The 23535-nt window shown below is 40.2% G+C and overlaps 1 long non-coding RNA gene and 1 other non-coding gene across 6 annotated transcripts; both read right to left on the bottom strand.

The window, feature by feature from the left end:
- Window positions 1-872: 872 nt before the first annotated feature.
- Window positions 873-11014, bottom strand: LOC140583043 (uncharacterized). 5 transcript variants are annotated; one of them, XR_011985838.1, is made up of 10 exons: window positions 10966-11014; window positions 9607-9660; window positions 7324-7376; window positions 6735-6923; window positions 6553-6661; window positions 5283-5605; window positions 4881-5080; window positions 4315-4474; window positions 1894-2037; window positions 873-1726 (listed from the first exon to the last, which is right to left on the bottom strand). It is a non-coding gene; the product is annotated as an uncharacterized lncRNA (long non-coding RNA). The 5 variants fall into 5 exon arrangements; XR_011985834.1 differs by having other exon boundaries at window positions 5274-5605; XR_011985835.1 differs by lacking the exon at window positions 10966-11014 and adding an exon at window positions 10488-10767 and having other exon boundaries at window positions 5274-5605.
- A 12157-nt stretch (window positions 11015-23171) lies between these two features.
- On the bottom strand, window positions 23172-23255 carry trnal-uaa (transfer RNA leucine (anticodon UAA)). Its single transcript has one exon. It is a non-coding gene; the product is annotated as a tRNA-Leu (tRNA).
- Between the last annotated feature and the right edge of the window lie 280 nt (window positions 23256-23535).

Genomic DNA, 23535 nt, shown 5'->3' on the forward strand with positions numbered 1-23535 from the left:
CACTCCTGTTTGCCAGATCTGAGCCACATAAAAGCCATAGCAATACCACATATCAGCCAGAATTCAACCAAATGAACCAGAACTGACCCTATTCTGGGCCACAGTTTGCTTTTATTCTGGCCCAGATCTGGCCCACACCAGACGCTTACATCCGGCCCACATACCGCATGGAATGATGCCACTTGGGCGGTCCACTCCTGTTTGCCAGATCAGAGCCACATAAAAGCCATAGCAATACCACATATCAGCCAGAATTCAACCAAATGAACCAGAACTGACCCTATTCTGGGCCACAGTTTGCTTTTATTCTAGCCCAGATCTGGCCCACACCAGACGCTTACATCCGGCCCACATACCGCATGGAATGATGGCACTTGGGCGGTCCACTCCTGTTTGCCAGATCTGAGCCACATAAAAGCCATAGCAATACCACATATCAGCCAGAATTCAACCAAATGAACCAGAACTGACCCTATTCTGGGCCACAGTTTGCTTTTATTCTGGCCCAGATCTGGCCCACACCAGACGCTTACATCCGGCCCACATACCGCATGGAATGATGGCACTTGGGCGGTCCACTCCTGTTTGCCAGATCTGAGCCACATAAAAGCCATAGCAATACCACATATCAGCCAGAATTCAACCAAATGAACCAGAACTGACCCTATTCTGGGCCACAGTTTGCTTTTATTCTGGCCCAGATCTGGCCCACACCAGACGCTTACATCTGGCCCACATACCGCATGGAATGATGGCACTTGGGCGGTCCACTCCTGTTTGCCAGATCAGAGCCACATAAAAGCCATAGCAATACCACATATCAGCCAGAATTCAACCAAATGAACCAGAACTCACCCTATTCTGGGCCACAGTTTGCTTTTATTCTGGCCCAGATTCGGCCAAACCTGACACTTACATCCAGCCCACATACCACATGGAATGATAACCATGAAATTACAGATATAACAGAAATTACCCTAATTTGCACCACTGTTGATTGTTATTCTTACCCTGGACTTTCTCACATCCATATTGTTTATATGGCCCACTTGCTGAATGAAATTGTGACATTATGGCAGTGTACTGTATTTGCTAGATGTGGTTCACAAGCAGGCCACAGGTCAGATACAGGTCAGATAAGATTTAATATAAAAAACTATAACTTTACCCTAAATAGGCCACATACTATATTTTACTCAATGACAATGGCAAGTTAATCATGTATTAACAAAATAACAATAACTAATTAAAACAAACACAAAATAGCTTTGCAAGAAACACTTTATGAAAAAATAAATCATTTATCAACAACGTTTAAACATTCAGTAAAGAGAAATGAAAAATAGCCTTCTTATGTTTAAAGGTAGGAAGAAAACATTCCTGAAATAATTAAATCATGAACACAAAAGAGCTTTACAAAAAACACTGTAGAAAAAATGTGAAAAAAGTGAATCCAAAAGAAAACATTCCTGAAATTATTGCATCATTTAGTATTATTATCAATGATCTGTTTACATTTTTGCTAAATATTCAATAACAAAACAAAAAAATATACAGTCACAAAATAGCTTAATTAGAAACACTATACACAATAACACAGAACAATACGTTTTTATAAGATAACTCTTTAACTATTCAGAGTGTAAAACGTGGCAATAGACACCATGTAAACATTTTTAGTGTTCTTCTTGACAGGGCCCAGCAGTGTCATTGTGATCTTGTAGACCTTTAAATAATTTAAAAATAAAATGTTGAGTCAATAAAACATGCATGTTCTCTTGTTTTTGCAAGATCTGACTAATTTATTTAACTAATATTATTTTCTACATTTTGTTTTGAGTTGTGTGTTTTGCTTCTAGAAATGTTATAAAACAGACATTGCAACTGACTTACAGTTTTTCTGGAGAGTCCGTCTTCGCTCCTCTCTTTCTCTTCTCCCTCCATCTCGGTCACTTGCAAGGTGAAGCCATCGTTTTATGTAGCACTCAACCTCTTGATCAGTTGCTGTTGCTGTAAGTCTGTTGTTTCTCACAGTCCCTAAAAATATGAACAATCTGGTGACCCAAGAATCAAGTGCAAAATGTTCTTGTTTTCTGAACATGATTTGCATGGTAAAACTTTAAAGACATTCTGGAAGTGGACGGAGATGCAAGTTTGACACTTGCTTGGAACATCATACAGTACTTCAACTATCCTTTCTGATTCCATCCAGGCCTATAAGGTTAACAGAGAATGCCTTGCCTTTTGCTAAACATGTAAATATCTTCAGTAGCTTCTGAAGGGCATTACTAAATGAACTGATACGATTTACAAACAAAATAACAAAATATATCAAACCAACAAGTATTCAAATGTTTACATACCCTTGTCCCAAGCTTGTTTTGGCTCTGTATTGTATTTACAAGTACAGATATTGAAATATCTCATTTTAAGTTATCAAAGGGGAATGATATGAATTAGTTAATATCCACTGTCTATGTTTAGATAAATAACATCCATGAATCTATTTCAGACTAAGCATTAAAACACACAAGACTTAGCAATAAAACATCACAGAAGGTCTTGGTCAGAAAAAGACTTGTTAAGGAAAGTTTCTAATTTTCTAAAAATTAATTATATTGTAATGTCAGCGGCAAGAAAGCCACTGCTGAGCAGCAAACGTGATTGAATCTACTGGACTCTCAAGATCCTCTTCCTCTGCAAGGTCATTTTAGGGTGTAAAAATGACTTTTGCAAGTTATGTTTAGGTTATAATTGAGCATTTTCTGCTGTGGTATAGAGTAAAGAATAGTGCCCTCGGAAATAAAAGGAATTTCATGCAGAACTACACACTCTTATGCTTATCTAATCTTATGCTGCAAACATACCATGGTGGTAAACAGTTGAAAATGTGTTTCTGTGCAGGTTTCTCTTTGTGATGTTTGGTCAGCAGTAGCTAAAACACCATGGTATGTTTGCAGCATGAGAATGTGTTTTTCTGCATGAAATTCCTTTTATTTCAGAGGGCACTATTCCTGTGATTCTAATGATTAATTAATGATGTTGACACAACATTTTCTTTTTTAGACCAAAAAATATCGAAACCGGACTTCCTAAGCAAACATTTTGATCGCGTCTTTGTTTACTTTATGCGCAGAAAATTGATTCTTATATCATTTGTTATAGAAACTATTTTTATAAATAAGTTTGATTGGATTAGAAATAGTACATAGAAGGTAAGTTTGATTGAGTCTCAAGGGATTGTGGGAGTTTTGACCGTTGAAATTTGAATAGTCTTGGCTCATTTGAACATTCCGTCAATGTAAGTCTATGGGATTTTTCCCAGTTTCGGCATTTTTAGGAAAAACGTAAGTCCGATCAGTCTGAAGATCTGGGCTGAGTTTGGAGTTTGTAGAGTTAAAGCTCTAGGACGAGTTACAGTCAGAAAATTTAGTCTCAGAATAATAATAATAATAATAATAATAATCATAATAATCGGAAGTTTAAATAGAATATCAGTAAGTTGGCTTTCTCAAGCCAACTTAATAATTCGGTTCTTGAGGGCTGGCGTATCGACTTCTGAAAATGAAAGTAACGCAGCTAAAGATAAAAGATATATATTTAAGCATCACTACCATTAATATGAATGGGGAATGGTTGCAAACCTACTATCTGTTTCCATCCAAAGTTGCGTATTAAACCTACACACAACTGGAATATTGTATTAAACATTTGCGGGGAAAAAAAGCATCATTTCCATCCAGTGAGCTGAAGGGATCAAAATCCTTACTTCCTGATACACATTTCAGCTTTTTTTTTTACCAAAATGCCCATAATAATGGAGGGTGGAAACATAGCTACTGTAAGTTGAGGCGTGTGCTTCACGTGAGCACAAGCTGAAGCAGCATTTAAGGTGATTTCTAGCGTAGTTTAAGCTTGGGAAATTAATTGTATGTTATAGTTAATGTCAGGTTTAATTATTGATCAGAAATACTGATTTAATTTTGGACTTTTACTAGCGATTTCAGAAATATCTACCTCCCCTATTCAAGTAGATAGAACCGTGGTCTTGCTATGACTAAAATAGCTGCACAGAAGCGTTTTGAACTTGGCCGCCTTTAATGCAGGCCTGTTAATCTTATTTGTTTTATTAATATTATTTTTTTTTCTCTGTTGTCACAAACACTGCAGGTGCATGGGAATTTAAGGATGTGTAAGATGCTAATCTGAACAGTTAACAGTTAATGTTCGGATAACAAATTGTGGTTGTCGGTTAGGAAAATTAATCAAAATGAGCATCCCTAGTTTGATGACATGAATGCATGTAACACTTACCAGTTATTACATCTTTCATATGCAGTCCATGGAAAGCTGTTTTGCCATTGATGCCACGCCAGTTGAGCTGTTTGGCAAGGGTGTTGGTAAAACAGTGCTTCATAATTCGCCAAACACTATCCTTAATGTCAACTCCTCCAATGACACTGAAGGTAGTAATCTGAAAAAGTAAAATTGAAAAACTATGGATACCTAAACCAACACCACACTCATAACCCAGTTCTAATAAAAGGTATTTTTTAACTTTTCCCTAAGTTGGAATTTAGGATGGTATTTTAGAATGGACATCAACACTACCCTTGAGTGCTTTTACTCCACCATTTTGTAAAAGAAATTAGTAAAAATGTAGTACAATTGTCTATAGCTAAAGACAGGAAGTCAAATACATAGAATGGCATGAGGATGAACAGGTTATGAATTTTATATTTGGGTGACCTAGTAAATTGTTAAAAATACTGTGCATCCATCAGTGAGAATAGAATTACTGCTGTCCAACATACAACTTAAGTGGCTGGGAATACTAATAAACTAAACTATTATTTTATGTGGTAAGGCAATGTTATTACCATTTTGTTTTTGAGGTCTTCCTCTTCTCTGAGACGTTTTTCCAAAGCAAGGAGGGCAGTCACATCTTTCAGCGGCAGCACTTCTCCCTTGAGGGGATCCTGCCCCTGGGCAGGTTGGCATGTTTTTTGCAGATTCATCTGAATCACTTTAAGTTGTTCCAAAATCATTTCTTGATTTGTAAGAAGTTTGTGCAGTAGAGCTGAAAAAATGACATTGAACATACAGTATAAGAAAACTACTAATCAGCTGAACTGGAAAAAACCTTATTAAGGATGCTCCAGACTAAAAAATATATATATATATATATATATATATATATGAATAATATATATATATACAGTATATATTTATATATATAGACAAAAACTGCACAAAGTCCATAAATTACTTACAAGCCAGACCATTTGAAATAGTTGTTCCTGAGTGTCTCTGACTTTCATCTAGTTGATGAGGTTGAGGACTAGTCACAGACCATCTTGGTTCAGGACTTCTTGATTGTCTAGGCTCAGGATTTCTTACAGACTGCCTAGACTCAGGACTTGTACGAGACTGTCTGAGATCCAGGCTTGTCCTTTGTTCTTGTGGTTCAGGCCGTTGAACTTTTCTCCTTACTGCAGACTGTATATCAAAGTTCGGCAATTTTATTTTTGGGGCTGAAGGCAATGTCCTTTTTTGTTTGACAGCAACTTCCTCCTCACTCTCACTTTCAAAGCGAATGTTTGGTCTTGTAATGGGAAACAGAAATCAAACCAAAATTGATTTCAATGAATTAAAAGTACTATTTTTTAGACCAGGGCTTCTCAAAGTCCGGACCCGGAAGGAATTTAATCCGGACCCGCTTGATTTCACGTGGTGCAGCTCATGTTCATACGACCTGGTAGCACAGACGTAACCAGGAATTGATGTGCTGTTTGACACATTTTCAGAAGGAAACTTTTCAGACGCAATAAGACGTGATGGGCAGAGGTGCGCTAATCAAAGTCAACAAAATGCGCACACCCAAATGAAGAAATATTTCAGAATAAAATCAAATCATGAAGAAAGCGGTAAGTTTTAAATTCTGTTAGTGGTTGAGTTGAATGTTGTAGTTTATGTTAAGTTAAATGATAGATTAAAAATTTATTAATAAACATCTCTGTGTGTTAATGTATATCATTCAGGCTGGATAACTAGGTTTATAAAGTTTGTCTGTTGTCTTTAATTATTTAAAGACAACAGCTTGTTCTAATATTACATATACATTCAGTCCGTTGTTCAGTCCGTTGTCTTACTGAAGTTTAGTGTCTGTTTACAAAATTGTATTACAGGTGTAGACTGTAAGAGGAGGATGTTCACCAGCATAAAAGACTCCAGCAAGCACACAACTATTTCAGCAAGATTTGACTTGTATACTAAATATATTCAAAATTGCAATGCTTTTAAACATCTATATCAAAAAAGAGCTTTATTAATGAAATTGTGTGTTGTTAAATAAGCATGTTTTGCTTTGGTACTGAAATTGGTAGCCGTGGAATTTTACTGGCATTGGTACCGACTACTGAAATTTTGGTACCGTGATGACACAAGTTCTGGACCTTTGACATTCATGTGAATTCAGATTTGGACCTTTGAATGTAGACTTTGAGAAGCCCTGCTTTAGATGGTAATTCTGGGCAAATGTATTGCACTTACAGGCGTTTTCGCTTTTTCTTTGGATTGACATCCTCGTCTTCCTCTGCTGTTTGAAGATCAGTGTGGGCTTCAGCTTCAGGAAGTTTTAGTCGAGCACTTTTGTAGTTTGCTGTAAATTTGAAAAATCTCATGAGATGATTGGTAAAACCAATGAATCATAAAAGTAAATGTGATATGCATACCAGCTGTATATAAAATTCGAACATGAAATGTATCCCATGTGTGTCCAGGCTGCTCCTGGCTCCGTATGGCCTTCACTAATTCGTCAGGTTTGTAGTGAGCTGGCCATTGACAAATTTCATCTGCAACCCACAGTGCTGGCACAACTTCAACTTCTTGGGTTTCCAGAAACTCCACAATGTGAAACATGGCTTAGAAAACAAACAGACATTAGCTGTAAGATTATGAACAATATGATATACAAACAATAAAAACTATTTTAAAAAATAACTGAAAGAGGTTTTACTTAAGAAAGTTATCCATCCCCTTATGAAAAAGAAGATTATTGAAGTGTGCTATTTATTTTAAACTTAAAATAGGAATGTATACTTTTATAAACTAGAAAGTGGGCCATTTTAGTCCAAAGTGCTATTAGTACACTATCAAGTACACTAATAGTACATTGATATTAATATACTTACTAAATAAAGAACAATTTTACATATACTTGAGCTTTTCTTAAATATACTTATAAAAATGAACTTCAAGTATACCTCTTTTTCTTAAAGATCTTTAAAACTCAAGATATTAGTATAAACATGGGATACACACCTACAGGGATTATGAAAGGCAGGCTCTCTCCGCAGTTTATACTTGATGTTGATCTGCTCAAAAAGTATCAATATTTCTTTTCAAGATAAAAAATTAAGCAAAACTTAAAATTTCACTGTCTACCACAACCACCACAACCTGGCAACAAGACTGCAACCTAGAATGGATCTGCATGTAAAAGTGGAATAACAACAAATCCAACCTCCAAAGGCAACCGGACACACTTTTGCACAATCCTTTCTAACTTAAAGCACATCAAATTTGGTGACAAATCTGATACAAAGCAAATTCCCAATTCTGTGGAGTCAATGGGATAGTCAAAAAACTTTGTGATGTGTCTGTATTCTTTGTAAACAATGTATTCCTCGAACTCACAGATTATTATATTTTGAACCAAGACAATCTTGTTGTTCAACTTTATACACCTGTCCCTCTCTGATGAGTTAATGACAATGTCATTAATTGCCATTTCTTTGAATTGGGAGACTGTTCCTGTAAAGCCAGAAGGAACCGGTCCATCTGAGTGAAGCATTCTAAATTTTTTGTTGGGTTTACATGCTTCCTCATCATTCAAACTGTTTGAATGAAGTTCAGATATTCGGCGTACAACTTGTTGCAGGGGTGAGCTAGGTTTTCTAACCATCCCCTTAATTTGTTTTAAATAGTTCTCATAAGGAAACCCTGATATTAAATCTAAGTGTCCATGCACCTTCACATCATCACTAAGATGAATCAGACCATGAATGTTATAAACTAAAAACCCATGACCATAGAGTTCTCCAAAATGTTTAACAAATGATCTAAGCAGAGTGTTGGCAAAGTCATTTAACAGGAAACAGTATGTTGGACTTGCCAAGATGTATATACCCACAGACAGCAGCATAAAATTGTGATAAACCTCAGTAGGCAGAAAATCCCTCAAAACTACTGGACCAGTGTAAAGTAAGAACTGCCTAAGTTCTGTGGCTTTCCAACGCAACCTCTCATCTAGGCCCCTTGGCCTTCTAGCAAATTCTGAAGGTATATAACTTCTGAGTGCAAGCCGTTTGTCTGAAATTAATTTCACCTGTGTGGAAGAAATACGACAACGTAACTTTCCACAAGCACCGATCCACAAATCAAGAAGACGACGCATCACACCTAAGCATACTAAGTGCATATAGTCATGTGGAAATCCACTGACCATAGGGACAGAGGTTTCACAAAATGGGGAATGCTTTAAATGGTGGTCTTCATCTTCTGCATTTAAAAAAGATATTTCCGTTCTCACGTTAGCATCAAGCTCTGGGAATGTCATGCGATTATTAATGTAAATGCCTGGCTGTACACATTTATCACACCCACTGTACCCATTGTGTGACTTAATACCCTTAACGAAGGCTCTCGCTGGCGCATCACATATTACAGAGCACACAGTCAAAAAAAAGGTCTTGCCATTTACAACAAATCCAGTGCTCATAGATTTCAACTCACAAATCAGATCCTTTAGATATTCTGACAGTGACTGAGGCTTTGAGATTCCACAGAAAAGAGCAATGAGCACAGGCTTTCTACTGTAACCCTGGAGCATTCCTAAAATTGGCCAAAACTGTATACCTGTACTTTTAAAAATTGGAAGACCATCAATGTTTAATTGTAATTTGAAACTGTGCTGATTCTGAACAACTGATGTCAACTTCTCAAAAAAGCGACTGAACATTTTCTGTATGCCAAAATAATAGAATGACCCACTTGCCAAAGAAGCAACACTATGGCAAGTCTGTGTTTTAAGTAAAGTTCTGGCATCTTTTGGCAAGAAGGGATGATGGAACTTTAGTATAGTCAAAAGGGCGGACAAAGCAATTAATGAAACACCAAAACGTGCTGCCCAGTCTCTTAAACAACCTGCTAAATCATTGTTAGGAATATCTTCCCCTTGATCAACATGGTTATCTTCATCAAATGATTCACTTTCTTCATTACTCTCTGATCCAGAGTTTGATGGCAAATCAAAGCCTGAAGCAACTACTTCATGTTCCACGTTATTTTCTGCAGTATTATCTTCAACACTGATGTCCTCATCATTTAAAAATTGAAACAACTGGTTGACTCTTTTAACAGCCTTTTTTCTTAAATTACTTCGAGTAATGTTCCAGTTTTCCCTCTCCATGACACACTAACAATTACTCTTCAAAAATTAATGTAACAAGTCAATAGCCAGGTATTCTAAAAAAGAAAGAAAAACAAAACAATTACATAGATATTCTAAACAATTACATAGATATTCTGTGTAAGAATAAATACCTTTATGTTGACAGTGCACTTGCCACTCTTCTTTTACCCCTCACCAGCAAATTTCTGTAACACAAGCACACTGTTAAAATCATGTGCCTAATTTGTAATTTGTGCATTATTGTTAGCATTAGTTAAAGATTGATAGACCAGAGCTTCCCAAATTTCAGAGATGTTAGATTCCCCAAAACATACCAAAATGCACAAGACCTCTATATTACTTTTATTCTTGGTGATTTTAAATGTTTAATACTAACAAAGTCTTTTTTAAAAACAATCCACATTTATTACCAGTTTGTAAGGATTTCCTGTGAATTATGTTCATCCCAAATGATAAAATACTGTAGTACACTAAAGTATTATGTACTACAAGCTGTAGTAACATTACTAATAATAATAATAGATATTGTGTTTTGGATTTCCCTTATGAAAAACAAGTTTATTGAAGTGAGCTATTTGCATACTAATTTAAAAATTAAAAAAGGAAAGTATACTCTTATAAACTAGAAAATGGGCCAGTTTAGTCCCAAACGCAATTAGTAAAACAATAAGTACACTACTAGTACATTGATACTAGTATACTTATTAAAAAAAGTTTACTTTTACAATTACTTGACCTTTACTTAAGTATACTTCTTTTTTCTTAATAGTAAATAATACGATATGCAGCATGTTAGAGTATTGTTTTAAACCATAGTATGTAATAATAATATTCTGGTGGAATTATGAAATGGTACACATTAAAACATGAAATGGTGAAAGGTAAAAAGATAAACGAGCTGTGGCACTTCGTCTATTTCAGATTCTGAGATTGGGAAGCACTGAGTGTATTTTTAACCGGAATTTCTCTTATTAGAAAAGCTGAGGTTGTACTTAATACAAGCATAGCCTACCATCTCTCTATGTAATTCTGGCCAGAGGTTTATCATTATTATTATCACTATATCTTTGTTAACAGACATTTAACCGTTTGTCATCTAACTCCTTAATACAAATAATGCACTGTTTGCCGTCTTCGAGAGTGACTGCGAACGTTTTTCACAGCCCCATTAACGGTTGTGCCAGCAGCTAACGTTAGTAACGTACCACCTCGAGGGCGAGGTAATATGAACGTATGTCAGCAGCAGGTACTGTATATCAAAAGTTAGTGTTACGGATAGTTACCAAGTGGCATATAGCTAGCAAGCTCCATTCGGGTAAACTATTAGCAAAAACATTTTACTTAAAAAATTTTACCTGCTAGAGCTTTGCTGCTGAACTGTTAAATATTTCTCCTCAAACAACATAAACTAATGTGCATACTAGCTGCACTAAGCTGAATAACAATAATAATATTATTTAGGCAGACATACAAGTTTTTCAGAAGCTTACCTTTGCACAGCTTTCCGCCAAAACCATCAGTCCGCTCACCGAGCATAAGTGCGCCTCTTCGCTTTTTTCAAACCGGCAAAATTCAAATTTAAAGGTCCAGAACTCCCGCCTAAACGCAGGCCACAGATTGAGCTACTGATATTGGCCATATTATTCAAACGAAGTTAAAGCATTAGCTTTTACAAAACTGTCACTTGAATTGAAGCATAATAAAAAAAAATTTAAATGAATAATATAAAGATATAATTTTTTTCCCCTATTGTATGTTTATGTGTAGCACCACAGCCCTGTGAACTGAATCACTTAATCACAATTTCATCAACATTTTATGACATTATTTAGCCAAATATAAGGCAAAGTGTTAATGTGTGTGTGAAAAAAAATCATGTCTGAAGACTGTGAAGACAGACTGTGCTATTGCTTGTGCGACCCCCAGAAAAACAATGCATCACAGTCTTGCATTTTACAAATAATGAGATAATCCTAAAACAAAGTATGTGAAGGGCCTGCACTTCAAAATACAGAGCACCCAAATGACACAGCGTGTTCCATGTGCTATTCCACAATGGCTTGAATTTCAGTCTGACCTGGAGTCTGCATCACCGTTTCCTGTTTTTCTCACTATGCTTGAAAAATAGAGACAAATTATGAATCCTAACTAAAATTAAACACAGGGCAGGGTAATCCTCAAATATGCCACATACAGCCTGAATGTAACACATATGAAACAAGCTTGCACCACGAGTTCATATCCAGGACTCCACTCATCCTGCCCAAAACTGTTTTCTGTCTTACCCTCCGGAAAGCCTTTCAGGTGCTTTTAGACCACTACCAGCAAATTTTTTTCCAGAGCTGTCTCTTTATTGAAGTCTGCCCCTCTCTGATCACATTGCCTTTACTATACCTGGCTATACCTTTGTGTTTTTGCACCATTGATTGCTTCAGTGCTCTACTGGACTGTCTACATGCACGCTTGCACTACCAGACTGTTCATTTGCATGGCGTTCATTACAGTACGAACTGTTTACAATGCATTTTTGCACTCTGGAACTAAATATTGCCGTATCTTGCCATTGCACTGTTACTTGGACACCTGTCTGGAATTTATTTGCACTATTATATCCATTGCACTACTGCTCACTTAATCATAACTTATCATTGTATAAATCCATCTGTACATTTCTGTTTATATTAATTCTGTATATTATGTTCACAGCACAAACCCATCTGTAAATTACTTCCATAACACTAATTATGCAACCACTGTATATCCTGCACTTGCTGCGGTTGCACTTCTGGTTAGACCAAACTGCATTTTGTTACTTTTACATGTGTAATGACAATAAAGTAGAATCAAATCTAATCTAATTCAGCCTTATTAATATGGATAATTAGCCTGTACCAAAAGGGTTTACATTTTGCACACACTTTTATCCAATGTGAATTACAAATGAGGTAAACAGTATTCAAACAATAGGTCAACAATACGTAAGTGCAATAAAACTGGTTTCATTTAGCCTAAACAAATTTGTTTTATAGAATAGAAAAAAGGATTGAAAAAGAAATAGAGATCTGTGTTAATGGGTCAGGTGTGCTTTTAGCCAATTGTTAAATATGGCTACAGAATCTTCTGATCCCAATGTTTTAAAGGATGAATCTGACCGGGTAAAGCTGGCAACATGATCCGTGAAGCTGATTCAATTGGATGCATATTACCTTAATGCTGTAATAAAAAATTTATATAAACATTCAGGACATATTTGCTATTTCAAACATTTCTAATTATATACCATACATCTGGCTAGTGTCAAAAGTCATTGCAAGAAGTGTCTGTTATCCATTTAATGATATTTGGCCCATACCAATTGATGCCTATGTTAGGCTTACACCATAATTAATCACTGTGCTCACTTATTGGAAATTTTGCCTAAATTTATATTACTACCCATATCTGTCATGTGGGCTATGGTAGGTTTAACCCCTATAATTATCAAATGATCACTGTACTGTATCTTTACCAAAAGTGACATATTTTATGTTTTAAGATAATATTTCCATATGTGCCATATCTTACCTCAGCCACCTTACTTCATCGTCGTTAGTGAGAGATACTCTCCGAATCTTATCTAAAACTGGCCCACTTATGTTTTGTAATGAGTGGTCCACATTTGCCATATCTCATCTGGGCCACTTTAGGCTCACAGCCACATTATTCAGAGTTTACTGTGTAGAATATGTGCCTAAAGTGGCTCACATATGTCTTAAGATAACAGGGCCACATTTGCCCTATCTCCTCTGGGCCACTTTAGGCTGACAGCCACATTAGCCAGAGCTTACAGTGCCGAATATTTGCCAAAAGTGGCCCACATATGTGTTAAGATTACTGGGCCATATTTGCCATATCTTCTCTGGGCCACTTTAGGCTCACATCCACATTAGCCAGAGCTTACTTTGCCGAATGTTTGCCAAAAGTGGCCCACATATGTGTTAAGATTACTGGGCCATATTTGCCATATCTTCTCTGGGCCACTTTAGGCTCACATCCACATTAGCCAGAGCTTACTTTGCCGAATGTTTGCCAAAAGTGGCCCACATATGTGTTAAGATTACTGGGCCATATTTGCCATATCTTCTCTGGGCCACTTTAGGCTCACAGCCACATTAACCAGAGCTTACTTTGCCGAATGTTTGCCAAAAGTGGCCCACATATGTGTTAAGATTACTGGGCCATATTTGCCATATCTTCTCTGGGCCACTTTAGGCTCACAGCCACATTAGCCAGAGCTTACTTTGCCGAATGTTTGCCAAAAGTGGCCCACATATGTGTTAAGATTACTGGGCCATATTTGCCATATCTTCTCTGGGCCACTTTAGGCTCACAGCCACATTAACCAGAGCTTACTTTGCCGAATGTTTGCCAAAAGTGGCCCACATATGTGTTAAGATTACTGGGCCATATTTGCCATATCTTCTCTGGGCCACTTTAGGCTCACAGCCACATTAGCCAGAGCTTACTTTGCCGAATGTTTGCCAAAAGTGGCCCACATATGTGTTAAGATTACTGGGCCATATTTGCCATATCTTCTCTGGGCCACTTTAGGCTCACATCCACATTAGCCAGAGCTTACTTTGCCGAATGTTTGCCAAAAGTGGCCCACATATGTGTTAAGATTACTGGGCCATATTTGCCATATCTTCTCTGGGCCACTTTAGGCTCACATCCACATTAGCCAGAGCTTACTTTGCCGAATATTTGCCAAAAGTGGCCCACATATGTGTTAAGATTACTGGGCCATATTTGCCATATCTTCTCTGGGCCACTTTAGGCTCACATCCACATTAGCCAGAGCTTACTTTGCCGAATGTTTGCCAAAAGTGGCCCACATATGTGTTAAGATTACTGGCCCATATTTGCCATATCTTCTCTGGGCCACTTTAGGCTCACAGCCACATTAGCCAGAACTTACTTTGCCGAATGTTTGCCAAAAGTGGCCCACATATGTATTAAGATTACTGGGCCATATTTGCCATATCTTCTCTGGGCCACTTTAGGCTCACATCCACATTAGCCAGAGCTTACTTTGCCGAATGTTTGCCAAAAGTGGCCCACATATGTATTAAGATTACTGGGCCATATTTGCCATATCTTCTCTGGGCCACTTTAGGCTCACATCCACATTAGCCAGAGCTTACTTTGCCGAATATTTGCCAAAAGTGGCCCACATATGTGTTAAGATTACTGGGCCATATTTGCCATATCTTCTCTGGGCCACTTTAGGCTCACATCCACATTAGCCAGAGCTTACTTTGCCGAATGTTTGCCAAAAGTGGCCCACATATGTGTTAAGATTACTGGGCCATATTTGCCATATCTTCTCTGGGCCACTTTAGGCTCACAGCCACATTAGCCAGAGCTTACTTTGCCAAATCGTATCAAAACTGGCCCACATATGTTTTATAATAATTGGACCACATTTGCAACTACACATGTGGGCCACTTTGGGTTTAGACCCAGAATACCCTTAAACGACTATGCCACATGTTTGCCAAACGTGGCCCACATTTGTCCTCTGACATTTGGGCCAAATTTAGCATTTACCACATGGGCCACATTTGGTTCACATTCAGATTACATTTTGCCATAAGTGCCGCATCTTTGCCTTAAACGGCCCATATATGATTTGGGATCTTTGGCCCACATTTGCTATTGTACAGGTGGGTCACTTCAGGCTCACATCCATTTTGTCTGGGCCGAAGGAAGACCAGCAGTGCCGCATAACTGCCTAAAGTGGCCCACATTCGTATGCTATCTGGGTTAAAACCTTTCTCAAAGTGAAGCAGCAGGCTTCGGGCTACCCCGACGACGCGACCGATGACGCGGGTCGCAGGGACTACATTGAAAACTATCTCGAGCGCGAGGGGATCCAATTGGAGCCCGATAAGATAGTGTCTAACGGTGGTAAGAGGCAGGTGGCCAAGCTTCTGCTTAACTCTCTGTGGGGTAAACTGGCGCAGAGGAACAACATGCTCCAGACATGTATAGTGTCTGACCCGGGGGAGTTTTTTAACTTTTTATGCTCGGAGCTGTACGAGATTTCCAGCTTCGCGTTTGTCAACGACGAGGTCGCCCTCATCCGCTGGCGATACAGGTCTTCCTACAAAGTGCCGCCGGGAAAGACCAACATATTCATAGCGTGTCAAACTACCGCGTGGGGGCGGCTGATGCTTTACAAAGAACTGGAAAAATTGGGGCATAGGGTGCTGTATCACGACACAGACAGCATCGTGTACATAAGCAGGCCGGGTGAATATGAGCCGGCCTTAGGCAATTACCTGGGGGAGCTCACGTCCGAATTAGCCCCCGACGAATACATTGCTTCGTGGGGTGCGCTGGGACCAAAAAGTTACTGTTACCGACTCAACAACGGGAAAACACAGTTGAAATGTAAGGGTATAACTCTAAATTATGAAACCTGTCAAAAGGTAAACCTTGACAGTATGATTGGATTGATTGAAAACTACATCGGTGGATGTAGGAATGATCCCCCTATAATGACGCACTACAACAAAATCGACCGCGACATGAAAAGTTTTCGCCTGTTTAATAGGCCTCTAGACAAAAAGGTCAGGGTCGTCTATGACAAACGCAGATTGTTGACTAGCGGGGAAACTCTGCCTTTTGGTTACTGAAATGTAAAATGTTCAAAGATGTTTTAAAATGAAAAGCTTTTCCAAAGATGTTCATTTGTTTTAAAATGAAAAATGTTCATAGTATGATGTTTTAAAAGTTTTTTCCAAAGATGTTTTTTTAAAATGTTCATAGTAAGATGTTTTTTAAAAATGAAAAGTTTTTCAAAGATGTACATTTGTTTTTTAAAATGAAAGTTTTTCTAAAGATGTTTTTTTAAAATGTATCATGAAAGTAAGATGTTTTAAAATGAAAAGTTTTTCCAAAGATGTTTTTTAAAATGTATCATGAAAGTAAGATGTTTTAAAATGAAAGTTTTTTAAAATGTATCATGAAAGTAAGATGTTTTTTAAAGTTGTTTTTTCAAAGATGTTCATTTGTTTTAAAATGTAACTTGTGTACGAAAATGTTTTGTACATTTATCACAAGATTTTATAAAAACTTTTATACACGCATTTTGGGTTTGTGTGTGTGTGTGTGTGTGTGTGTGTGTGTGTGTGTGTGTGGAAAGGATTTAAAACAATAGGGTAGTGTTTACCGTTTCATCAGTGTTTTTTTGGAAGATGATGGGTAGCGACGTGAGAGAGGTCGACTTTGATCACCGTTTAGAATTGCCGTTTACGGCGATAATCGCCGGGGCGAGTTCTTCGGGGAAAACCTATTTTACTAAAGAATTGCTGTTAAATCAGAGTCACTGTTTCATAGGGGGACCCGTTAAAAAAATTGTGTGGTGTTACGCTTCCCATCAGCCGCTTTATGATGAATTGCGTGATCGGATCAGCGAAATTGAATTTATACAAGGGCTGCCTAAAAGCTGGGAAGATGAGGAGCGTTTCCCCTCCGGCTCCTTGATAATCATCGATGATTTGATGGACAGCGCGTCCGAAAATAAACTCGTGGCAGAAGCGTTCACGAGATTCAGACATCACCGTCAAATCTCGGTCATATACCTAGTGCAGAACGTATTTCACCAGGGCAAGTACAGTAGGACTATAGGCCTAAATACTACTTATTATTGTCTGTTTAAGAATGTGCGGGACAGAATGCAAATCAAAGTTTTAGCTCAGCAAATGTTTCCTTGGCAGAAAAAGTTTTTTCTAGATGCCTATGAAGAGGCCACTCGACCCGCGCACGGGTATTTATTGGTCGATTTAAGAGCCACGTGCCCAGAAGAGTTCCGACTCAGGACCGGTTTATTACCGGGGACGCTTCCCGTCCTCTTTCTACCAGCGAGCCATTGATTGATTGATTTAACATTACTGAGCCATGTCCGAGCATCTCAGGAAACAACTGCCGACCCTTAAAGTTTTACAGAGGATGAGGGGGGTGAAACGTAAAAAGATTCTTTCGGACCCATCTAATAACATAATTTTGGCTCTCTCCGAAATCTGTCTCAATCTTATAAGAGGCCGTATACCTTTATCCGTAGCTCAATTTAACAAGCTTAAGAAGCAGAAAAGGCTGATTAAGCTTTTCGCCTGTAAGAAAAACAGCGTCGCGAGGAAACGCAAGGCCGTGCTTCAGAAAGGAGGATTTTTGTTACCGCTGCTGTCAGTGGCTCTGCCATTCATCACAAGCCTGTTCACCAGTAAGACGGCTAACTAGCTTTTGTGTGTTTGTTTTTTCCACCACCGGCATGAGCGAGGTAAAAAAAATGTTCCTGTTGAGCCCCCAACAACTCCGTATGCTGACCCAGAGGGCGACCCCGCATACCACCACCATCGGGGAATCGGCCCTGGGTGAACTTGAAACCCAGATGCACGGTTTATTAAATCAGCCGGGTATGAACTCGCACGAAAAAGTAAAGAGATACAACCAATTGCTACAGAGGTATCTGAATTTAGTCCGAAAAGAGGAAAATCAGGGGCGAGAAATTATCCTTACCGAGCGGAAAGAAAAAACGGATGAGGAAAAGAGAGATGTGCCGGGGGAGGAGGAGGAGGAGGAGAGACAGCCCGGCGGCGCGACTAGGGACAAATCTGTACAGGAAGTTGTCCAGCAAGTGGCGCCCAGGGCTAGAAAGAACGTGGGGTACATCATGCAGAAACTGCTCGATTCCGACGGGGCAGTACGTTGGACCCAGTCGGGTGAACTCATCATCAGAGATAGTCCCATTAAAGGTTCCCATATTTTGGATTTGATGAAAACTTTATCCCAGCCGAAATCCCAGGCCGTCGGATATCCTAAAGGCTGGGAACCCTTTTTAAACGTAATATCCGAATTAAACATCCCCCTCACGACCGTCGGTAACATTCAAGCTAGGAAAGCCCTAAGCCATCTTAAAGATTACGGCGCTGGAAACGCCACGGCGAGGGGTCCCCCACCACCCTCCTCGCCCCCTCCTGTGAAAAAGAAGCGCAAGAGACGTGCAAAATTTAGTACGGACGACTCTCCGCTTGTGGGTACCCCTCACACACCGCGTGATTCCTCCCCTGAATATCGTTTATGGCCTTTAAAGGGTACCCCTTATTCTCCGTGGATAGATTACAGCGATTAAGTGTTTTATGCGTGTGGGGAAAAAAAAGACGCCTGTAACAACGAAAAAAGATGGTTAATAAAATGTTGATTTTATTGAATAAATGGTGTCACGGTGTTTTTTTTTTTTATTTTTCCTCTACAATAATCTAACAACTATAACAATCTTTAAATAGTTTTAAGGAACATACATTTTGCGGCTTTGAAAGTTTATCGGCATTAACACGGCTAATACAGTTTGAATATTTCTTGATAAACTTGGATACTAGAGCGTCGTTTTTCCTCAAGTCATCAGAGTACAGCATCATAGTCTCTTGAAATGAAAGTCCCTTGAAGCGCTGGTAGAGGAAAAAGGAGACGTGGGCCCCGCACGTGGAGGAAAAGTCGTGTTGAACTTGACGCGTATTATACCTTATTTCGCTAGCGTGCCTCCCCAAGAAGCGCATAAAACTTTTAGGATAGTAAGGGGAATCGGGGGGATAACCGTAAGAATCAAAGAAGGAGGCTTTCCCCTCTTGGGGCTCCAAAATTATCCCGATCCAGTGTTCACCCTCTCTATTGCTGTCGTGCGTGTTTGCGACCAGAAAAGTGGGCCTCGTCTGTACGCTGGTGGGTAATAAATCGCTAGCCCACACACCTCCAAAAGCATCCCCCAGCAGGGGTCGTAAAAGGCATTCCAGCTGGTGAGTGTTCATGATTAAAAGTCCACCAAAACCTGTCTCTTGGAGTTTATTTCAATCACGGTGTCGAAGCAGGCGTAGACGATGAGACTCATTGTTCGAGGTAGCGGGGCTCTGAACCTTAAATCCAGACGGCACGTGCCGCTGATGACGGGTGACAGGGCACCTCCGTCCAGCTCGTCGTCTCGGGAGAGATTGAGAGCAAATAGCGAGTATCCGTTTTCAAAATCCTCACGGTTAATGCATAGCGCCGAATCCCTTAAATGCCTGTTTGTAGCCAGGAAAAGGTTGTAAAACTCTCTGACCGACTGCCTCGCGTTAAAATCGGGCTGGAACGGTTTGCTGGGTATGTGTCGACCGTTTACAGAGAGACTCAGAAATTCCAGGTCACAATGCTGAAACCTGAATGGGTTTCTGTTTCGCGTGCCCACGAACGCGGCGTGGTCCACGATCCCCAAAACGATGTAGCGCGGTAAGTTGCCCAGGAAAAGATTGTCCTGCGGGCAGACCCGCGACTGCGCGGGCAGCGTGTAATTTTTAACGACTACCCTGCTTATAGGGTACAGGGCGTTTGCTTTCATGAGAGCGGCCGAGTGACCCAGTGACACCGCCGGGGAGACGTCCACTTTTTTCACAAACAGGCTGGCCCTCAGTATTTTCAGCTCATAATCGGCGTCATTTCTACACATGAGACTAAAATCGCTTTTAGCCTTTACAAACTTTAAGCGTATATCCACATTGTTTAACAGCATTCGTTCGCTGAAAAAAATATCAGCGTGTACAGGGCCTATCAGAGAGAATTCCCGAGAGTTTCTACAGAAGGAAGCTCGCTTCTGCAACCCCACGTTAGGGCCCTGGGGGGTGATGTCCACGCTATCCAAGTCGGCTCCGCCGTCTTTGTACCAGAGCCCTGCCGAAAACTGACTCTCTAGCGTATCCGTAGAAAAATTGAGCAGGGTCTCTATGAATGACCTATAGGGGTGCGTGGCCGATGAGGAACTGATCAGGACGTCGTTCAGACTCACGTCCAGCTGAGAGAATATACAGTTTAGCGGGTACTGTATAATACCGCAGGGGTCAGCGTCAACCAGGGGGGCGCCGTCCGCCCTAACGATCTTGAGCCTTAGATATAGCAGTGTAGAGTTGAGGTCCAGATAGAAATTGCCCGACCCCGGTATTAGGAAATCCAAAACATCCTGATCGGTAATGGAATTTAATGGGTTGATTTCTACATAATTGGTCTGATCTATGGATAATTGCGTCATAGGGGCCGCAAACAGGTCCAGCTCAGATTTGGTGCATTCGGCCGAGAGGCGGTGAGCTAGAGCCATTCTTCCTTACGCTCTTAAAATATGTCCCCGGGGGGTTTCCTGTTTCTCTTTGAAGGTCGAGACTTGGGAATCCTGACAGCTCTGCTGCTGCGAGGTTTTTTATGACCGTGCTGCCTGGGTAAAGGCGCTGGGGCTCTCTTCCTACCCCTCTGAGATAGCAACAGCAGACCAGAGCCTTCCTGCTTGGGGTCACCGGTGTTTGTAAAACGGCCGCTGATTACAGAGCTGGCGAGATCCGAAGCTATTCCTTTGGCCGCCGATTTCAAATGAGGTTTCGCTAAATCAACTCCACGCTTAAGAAAGGGTAAAACGAATCTAAAAGCCCTACTGAGCATGGAGCCCAACCCGCGCCCGTACATCACGGGGCTCCCCGCAAAACCGGGGAGCCCATGTCCCGCCTGACTGGTGTAATACTGAATAAATCTCTGCGAATTGTGGTACGCCATGCTCTCCCACCCCCCTCAGCTTTCTCTCTTTTTTTTTTTAAACGGGGATCTTTGGCACTGGGCGAAAGTGCAGCTTGACGATCGTTTTTCCGTAGGAGAAATTAATCAGAGTATTCTGATCGTTCTTTATCTCAATATGCAAATTCTGGAGGCTCTGCTTGTTCACCGGTACGTAGTGCAGCTTGTGGAACGGCAAAGTGACTACGTCGCCGAACCCACCGTCTATTTTAACGGTTCTCAGGAGCGGCACTACAAATTCCCCCACGTGCTGTGGATCCACAATGTTACAGTAGATGTACATATTATAGAATCCCGCGTGAATGTCGGACGGGTAGGGTGAGGTTGGCATGGTACCTCCTACGTTATACCAGGCACCGGGCTCAAAGCCCAGCATGTAGGCCAAAGTAGGTTTAAATTTGATCTTGTATTTCTGATTTCCGGTTATATTAACCCTTCGCGTAATCTCGTTGTATGCGAAGAAAACTTCCGTACCTAACTTTTTTAACGAAGCGTTGATTTCTGACACAATCTGTGAAACGGATTCATAATATCCGACTTTAATTTTCCGAGGGTACAGGTAAGGCAAATCCACTAGAGGATCGGCGTCTCTTCTTGCCTGCACCTCCGTATCCCGCAATTCAAAAGTATTTTCGGGGTGTGTAATATTACGCCACGTGTAACAATACATGATTTCAGCCAGTCCTACTTCGTAAGGCCCCCATAGCTCTATAGGTCGCGAGAGCATCACGGTGTAATCCGAACTCTGGTTATCGGGGAAGATGGAGAGACAAGAGTTTGACGGTAGCGTGAGGTAAAAAGAGGGGCGATCCTCCATTTTTTCCCCTTTTCTTTTAAAAATTAAATCCGTATCAAGTCCGACCGTGGTATCCACGAATCAAACCTCGAGGGCCAACCCTGCCAGCGTACTAAAATCCACTTTTTCCCCTTTTCGTCGGTCTTTGAGCCTATAACCTTCTCGACCTTGAACGCGCGTTTCGGAGATATTTTGACTTTCTGCAGCTCAGCTTCATAGAATGTCCCTTTGAGTATTTCACCGCGCACGTCCCTCAATTTATACACCGGCGGGGATCTGGGTACACGTTCGCATATGACAAAGTACTCGTCAGTAAATGTCTGCTCGTACTTTTTGTCAAATATCTGACTGTGCTTGGAGACTCTCACAGTGTCCCCTATGTTAAACTTAAAACGTGGCCGTCTGCTTTTCTTCTTCTTCTTCAGAGGACCGTATAGATTATCAAATACTAGATGAGCATTATCGGTCGTGACCTCAGAAGGTTTCATTTTAATAGCGCTGTGAAATGACTGGTTGTACCCCTTTATTAGATCGTCCAACACATCCACGTATCGTCGAGTGTTTTTAGCCGTAAAGTACCTGTACATCCTCTCTTTTAACGTTCGGTTAAATCTCTCTACGACTGAAGCTTTAAGTTCACTACCCGTGGTGAAATGGGTGATTTTATGACTTTTTAAAAGTTTCTGAAAAGTCCCATTTAAAAACTCCTTACCGGCATCCGTCTGTAACTTGAGGGGCACACCCCCCTCAGTTAAAATAGCATCAAAGGCCTCCGTTACGACCACCCCCGTCTTGTTTCTTATGGCACGCGCGTAGGCCTTTTTAGAAAAAACATCAATCACCGTAAGGAGGTATTTTAACCCGTCGTTGTACGTGGCCAGCCCTTGCATGTCGCATAAATCGGCCTGCCACTGATACATGGCTCTCGGTACAAACACTCTGTTCCTGGGGAAATTCTTTTTAGCCGGCTTATGTAAAGTGTAACTGTCTTGCATAGACAGCCACTCTCTGATATCATCGGTAGCCACTTTTTTCCCAGTATCATCCTCCACGGCTCTCTGCAGTCTGGAGACACCCCCGTATGACCCCGGCTGGCTGGGGTCATAGTACGAACGGCTCAAGACACGAGCTGTAGTCTTGGCAACAGACATGCTTTTCACACAGCGAGAGTGTGGGGGGTGAGAGCAGGGATGCGGCGTTTTATAGCTGTCTGGGGAGGGGGGGTGAGTGAACACATTAATGAAATTGTGTGTAGAGTTTAGAAAAGAGTTTTAGCTGGGGCGGGATTCGAACCCACGCGGACATACGTCCATTGGATCTTAAGTCCAACGCCTTAAACCACTCGGCCACCCTGCTGAACATGTATATACAAAGACTATTGCAATGTTGTTCAACTCAATTTTATTGCAAGGGCATACATTTTAGTGAAAGATACATTTTCAAAATGCTGGTATACATTTTCTTTGTGAAAGATATAGTTTTAAAAACGCTATTACAAGGGTACACATTTTGTGAAAAATATAGTTTTAAAAATGCTATTACAAGGGTACACATTTAGTGAAAGATATAGTTTTAAAAACGTTATTACAAGGGCATACAATTAGTTACAGCCGTGACAGTTGTTGAGGTAGATATA

Source organism: Paramormyrops kingsleyae, chromosome 25 (genome assembly GCF_048594095.1).
Source record: "Paramormyrops kingsleyae isolate MSU_618 chromosome 25, PKINGS_0.4, whole genome shotgun sequence".
NCBI lineage: Eukaryota > Metazoa > Chordata > Actinopteri > Osteoglossiformes > Mormyridae > Paramormyrops > Paramormyrops kingsleyae.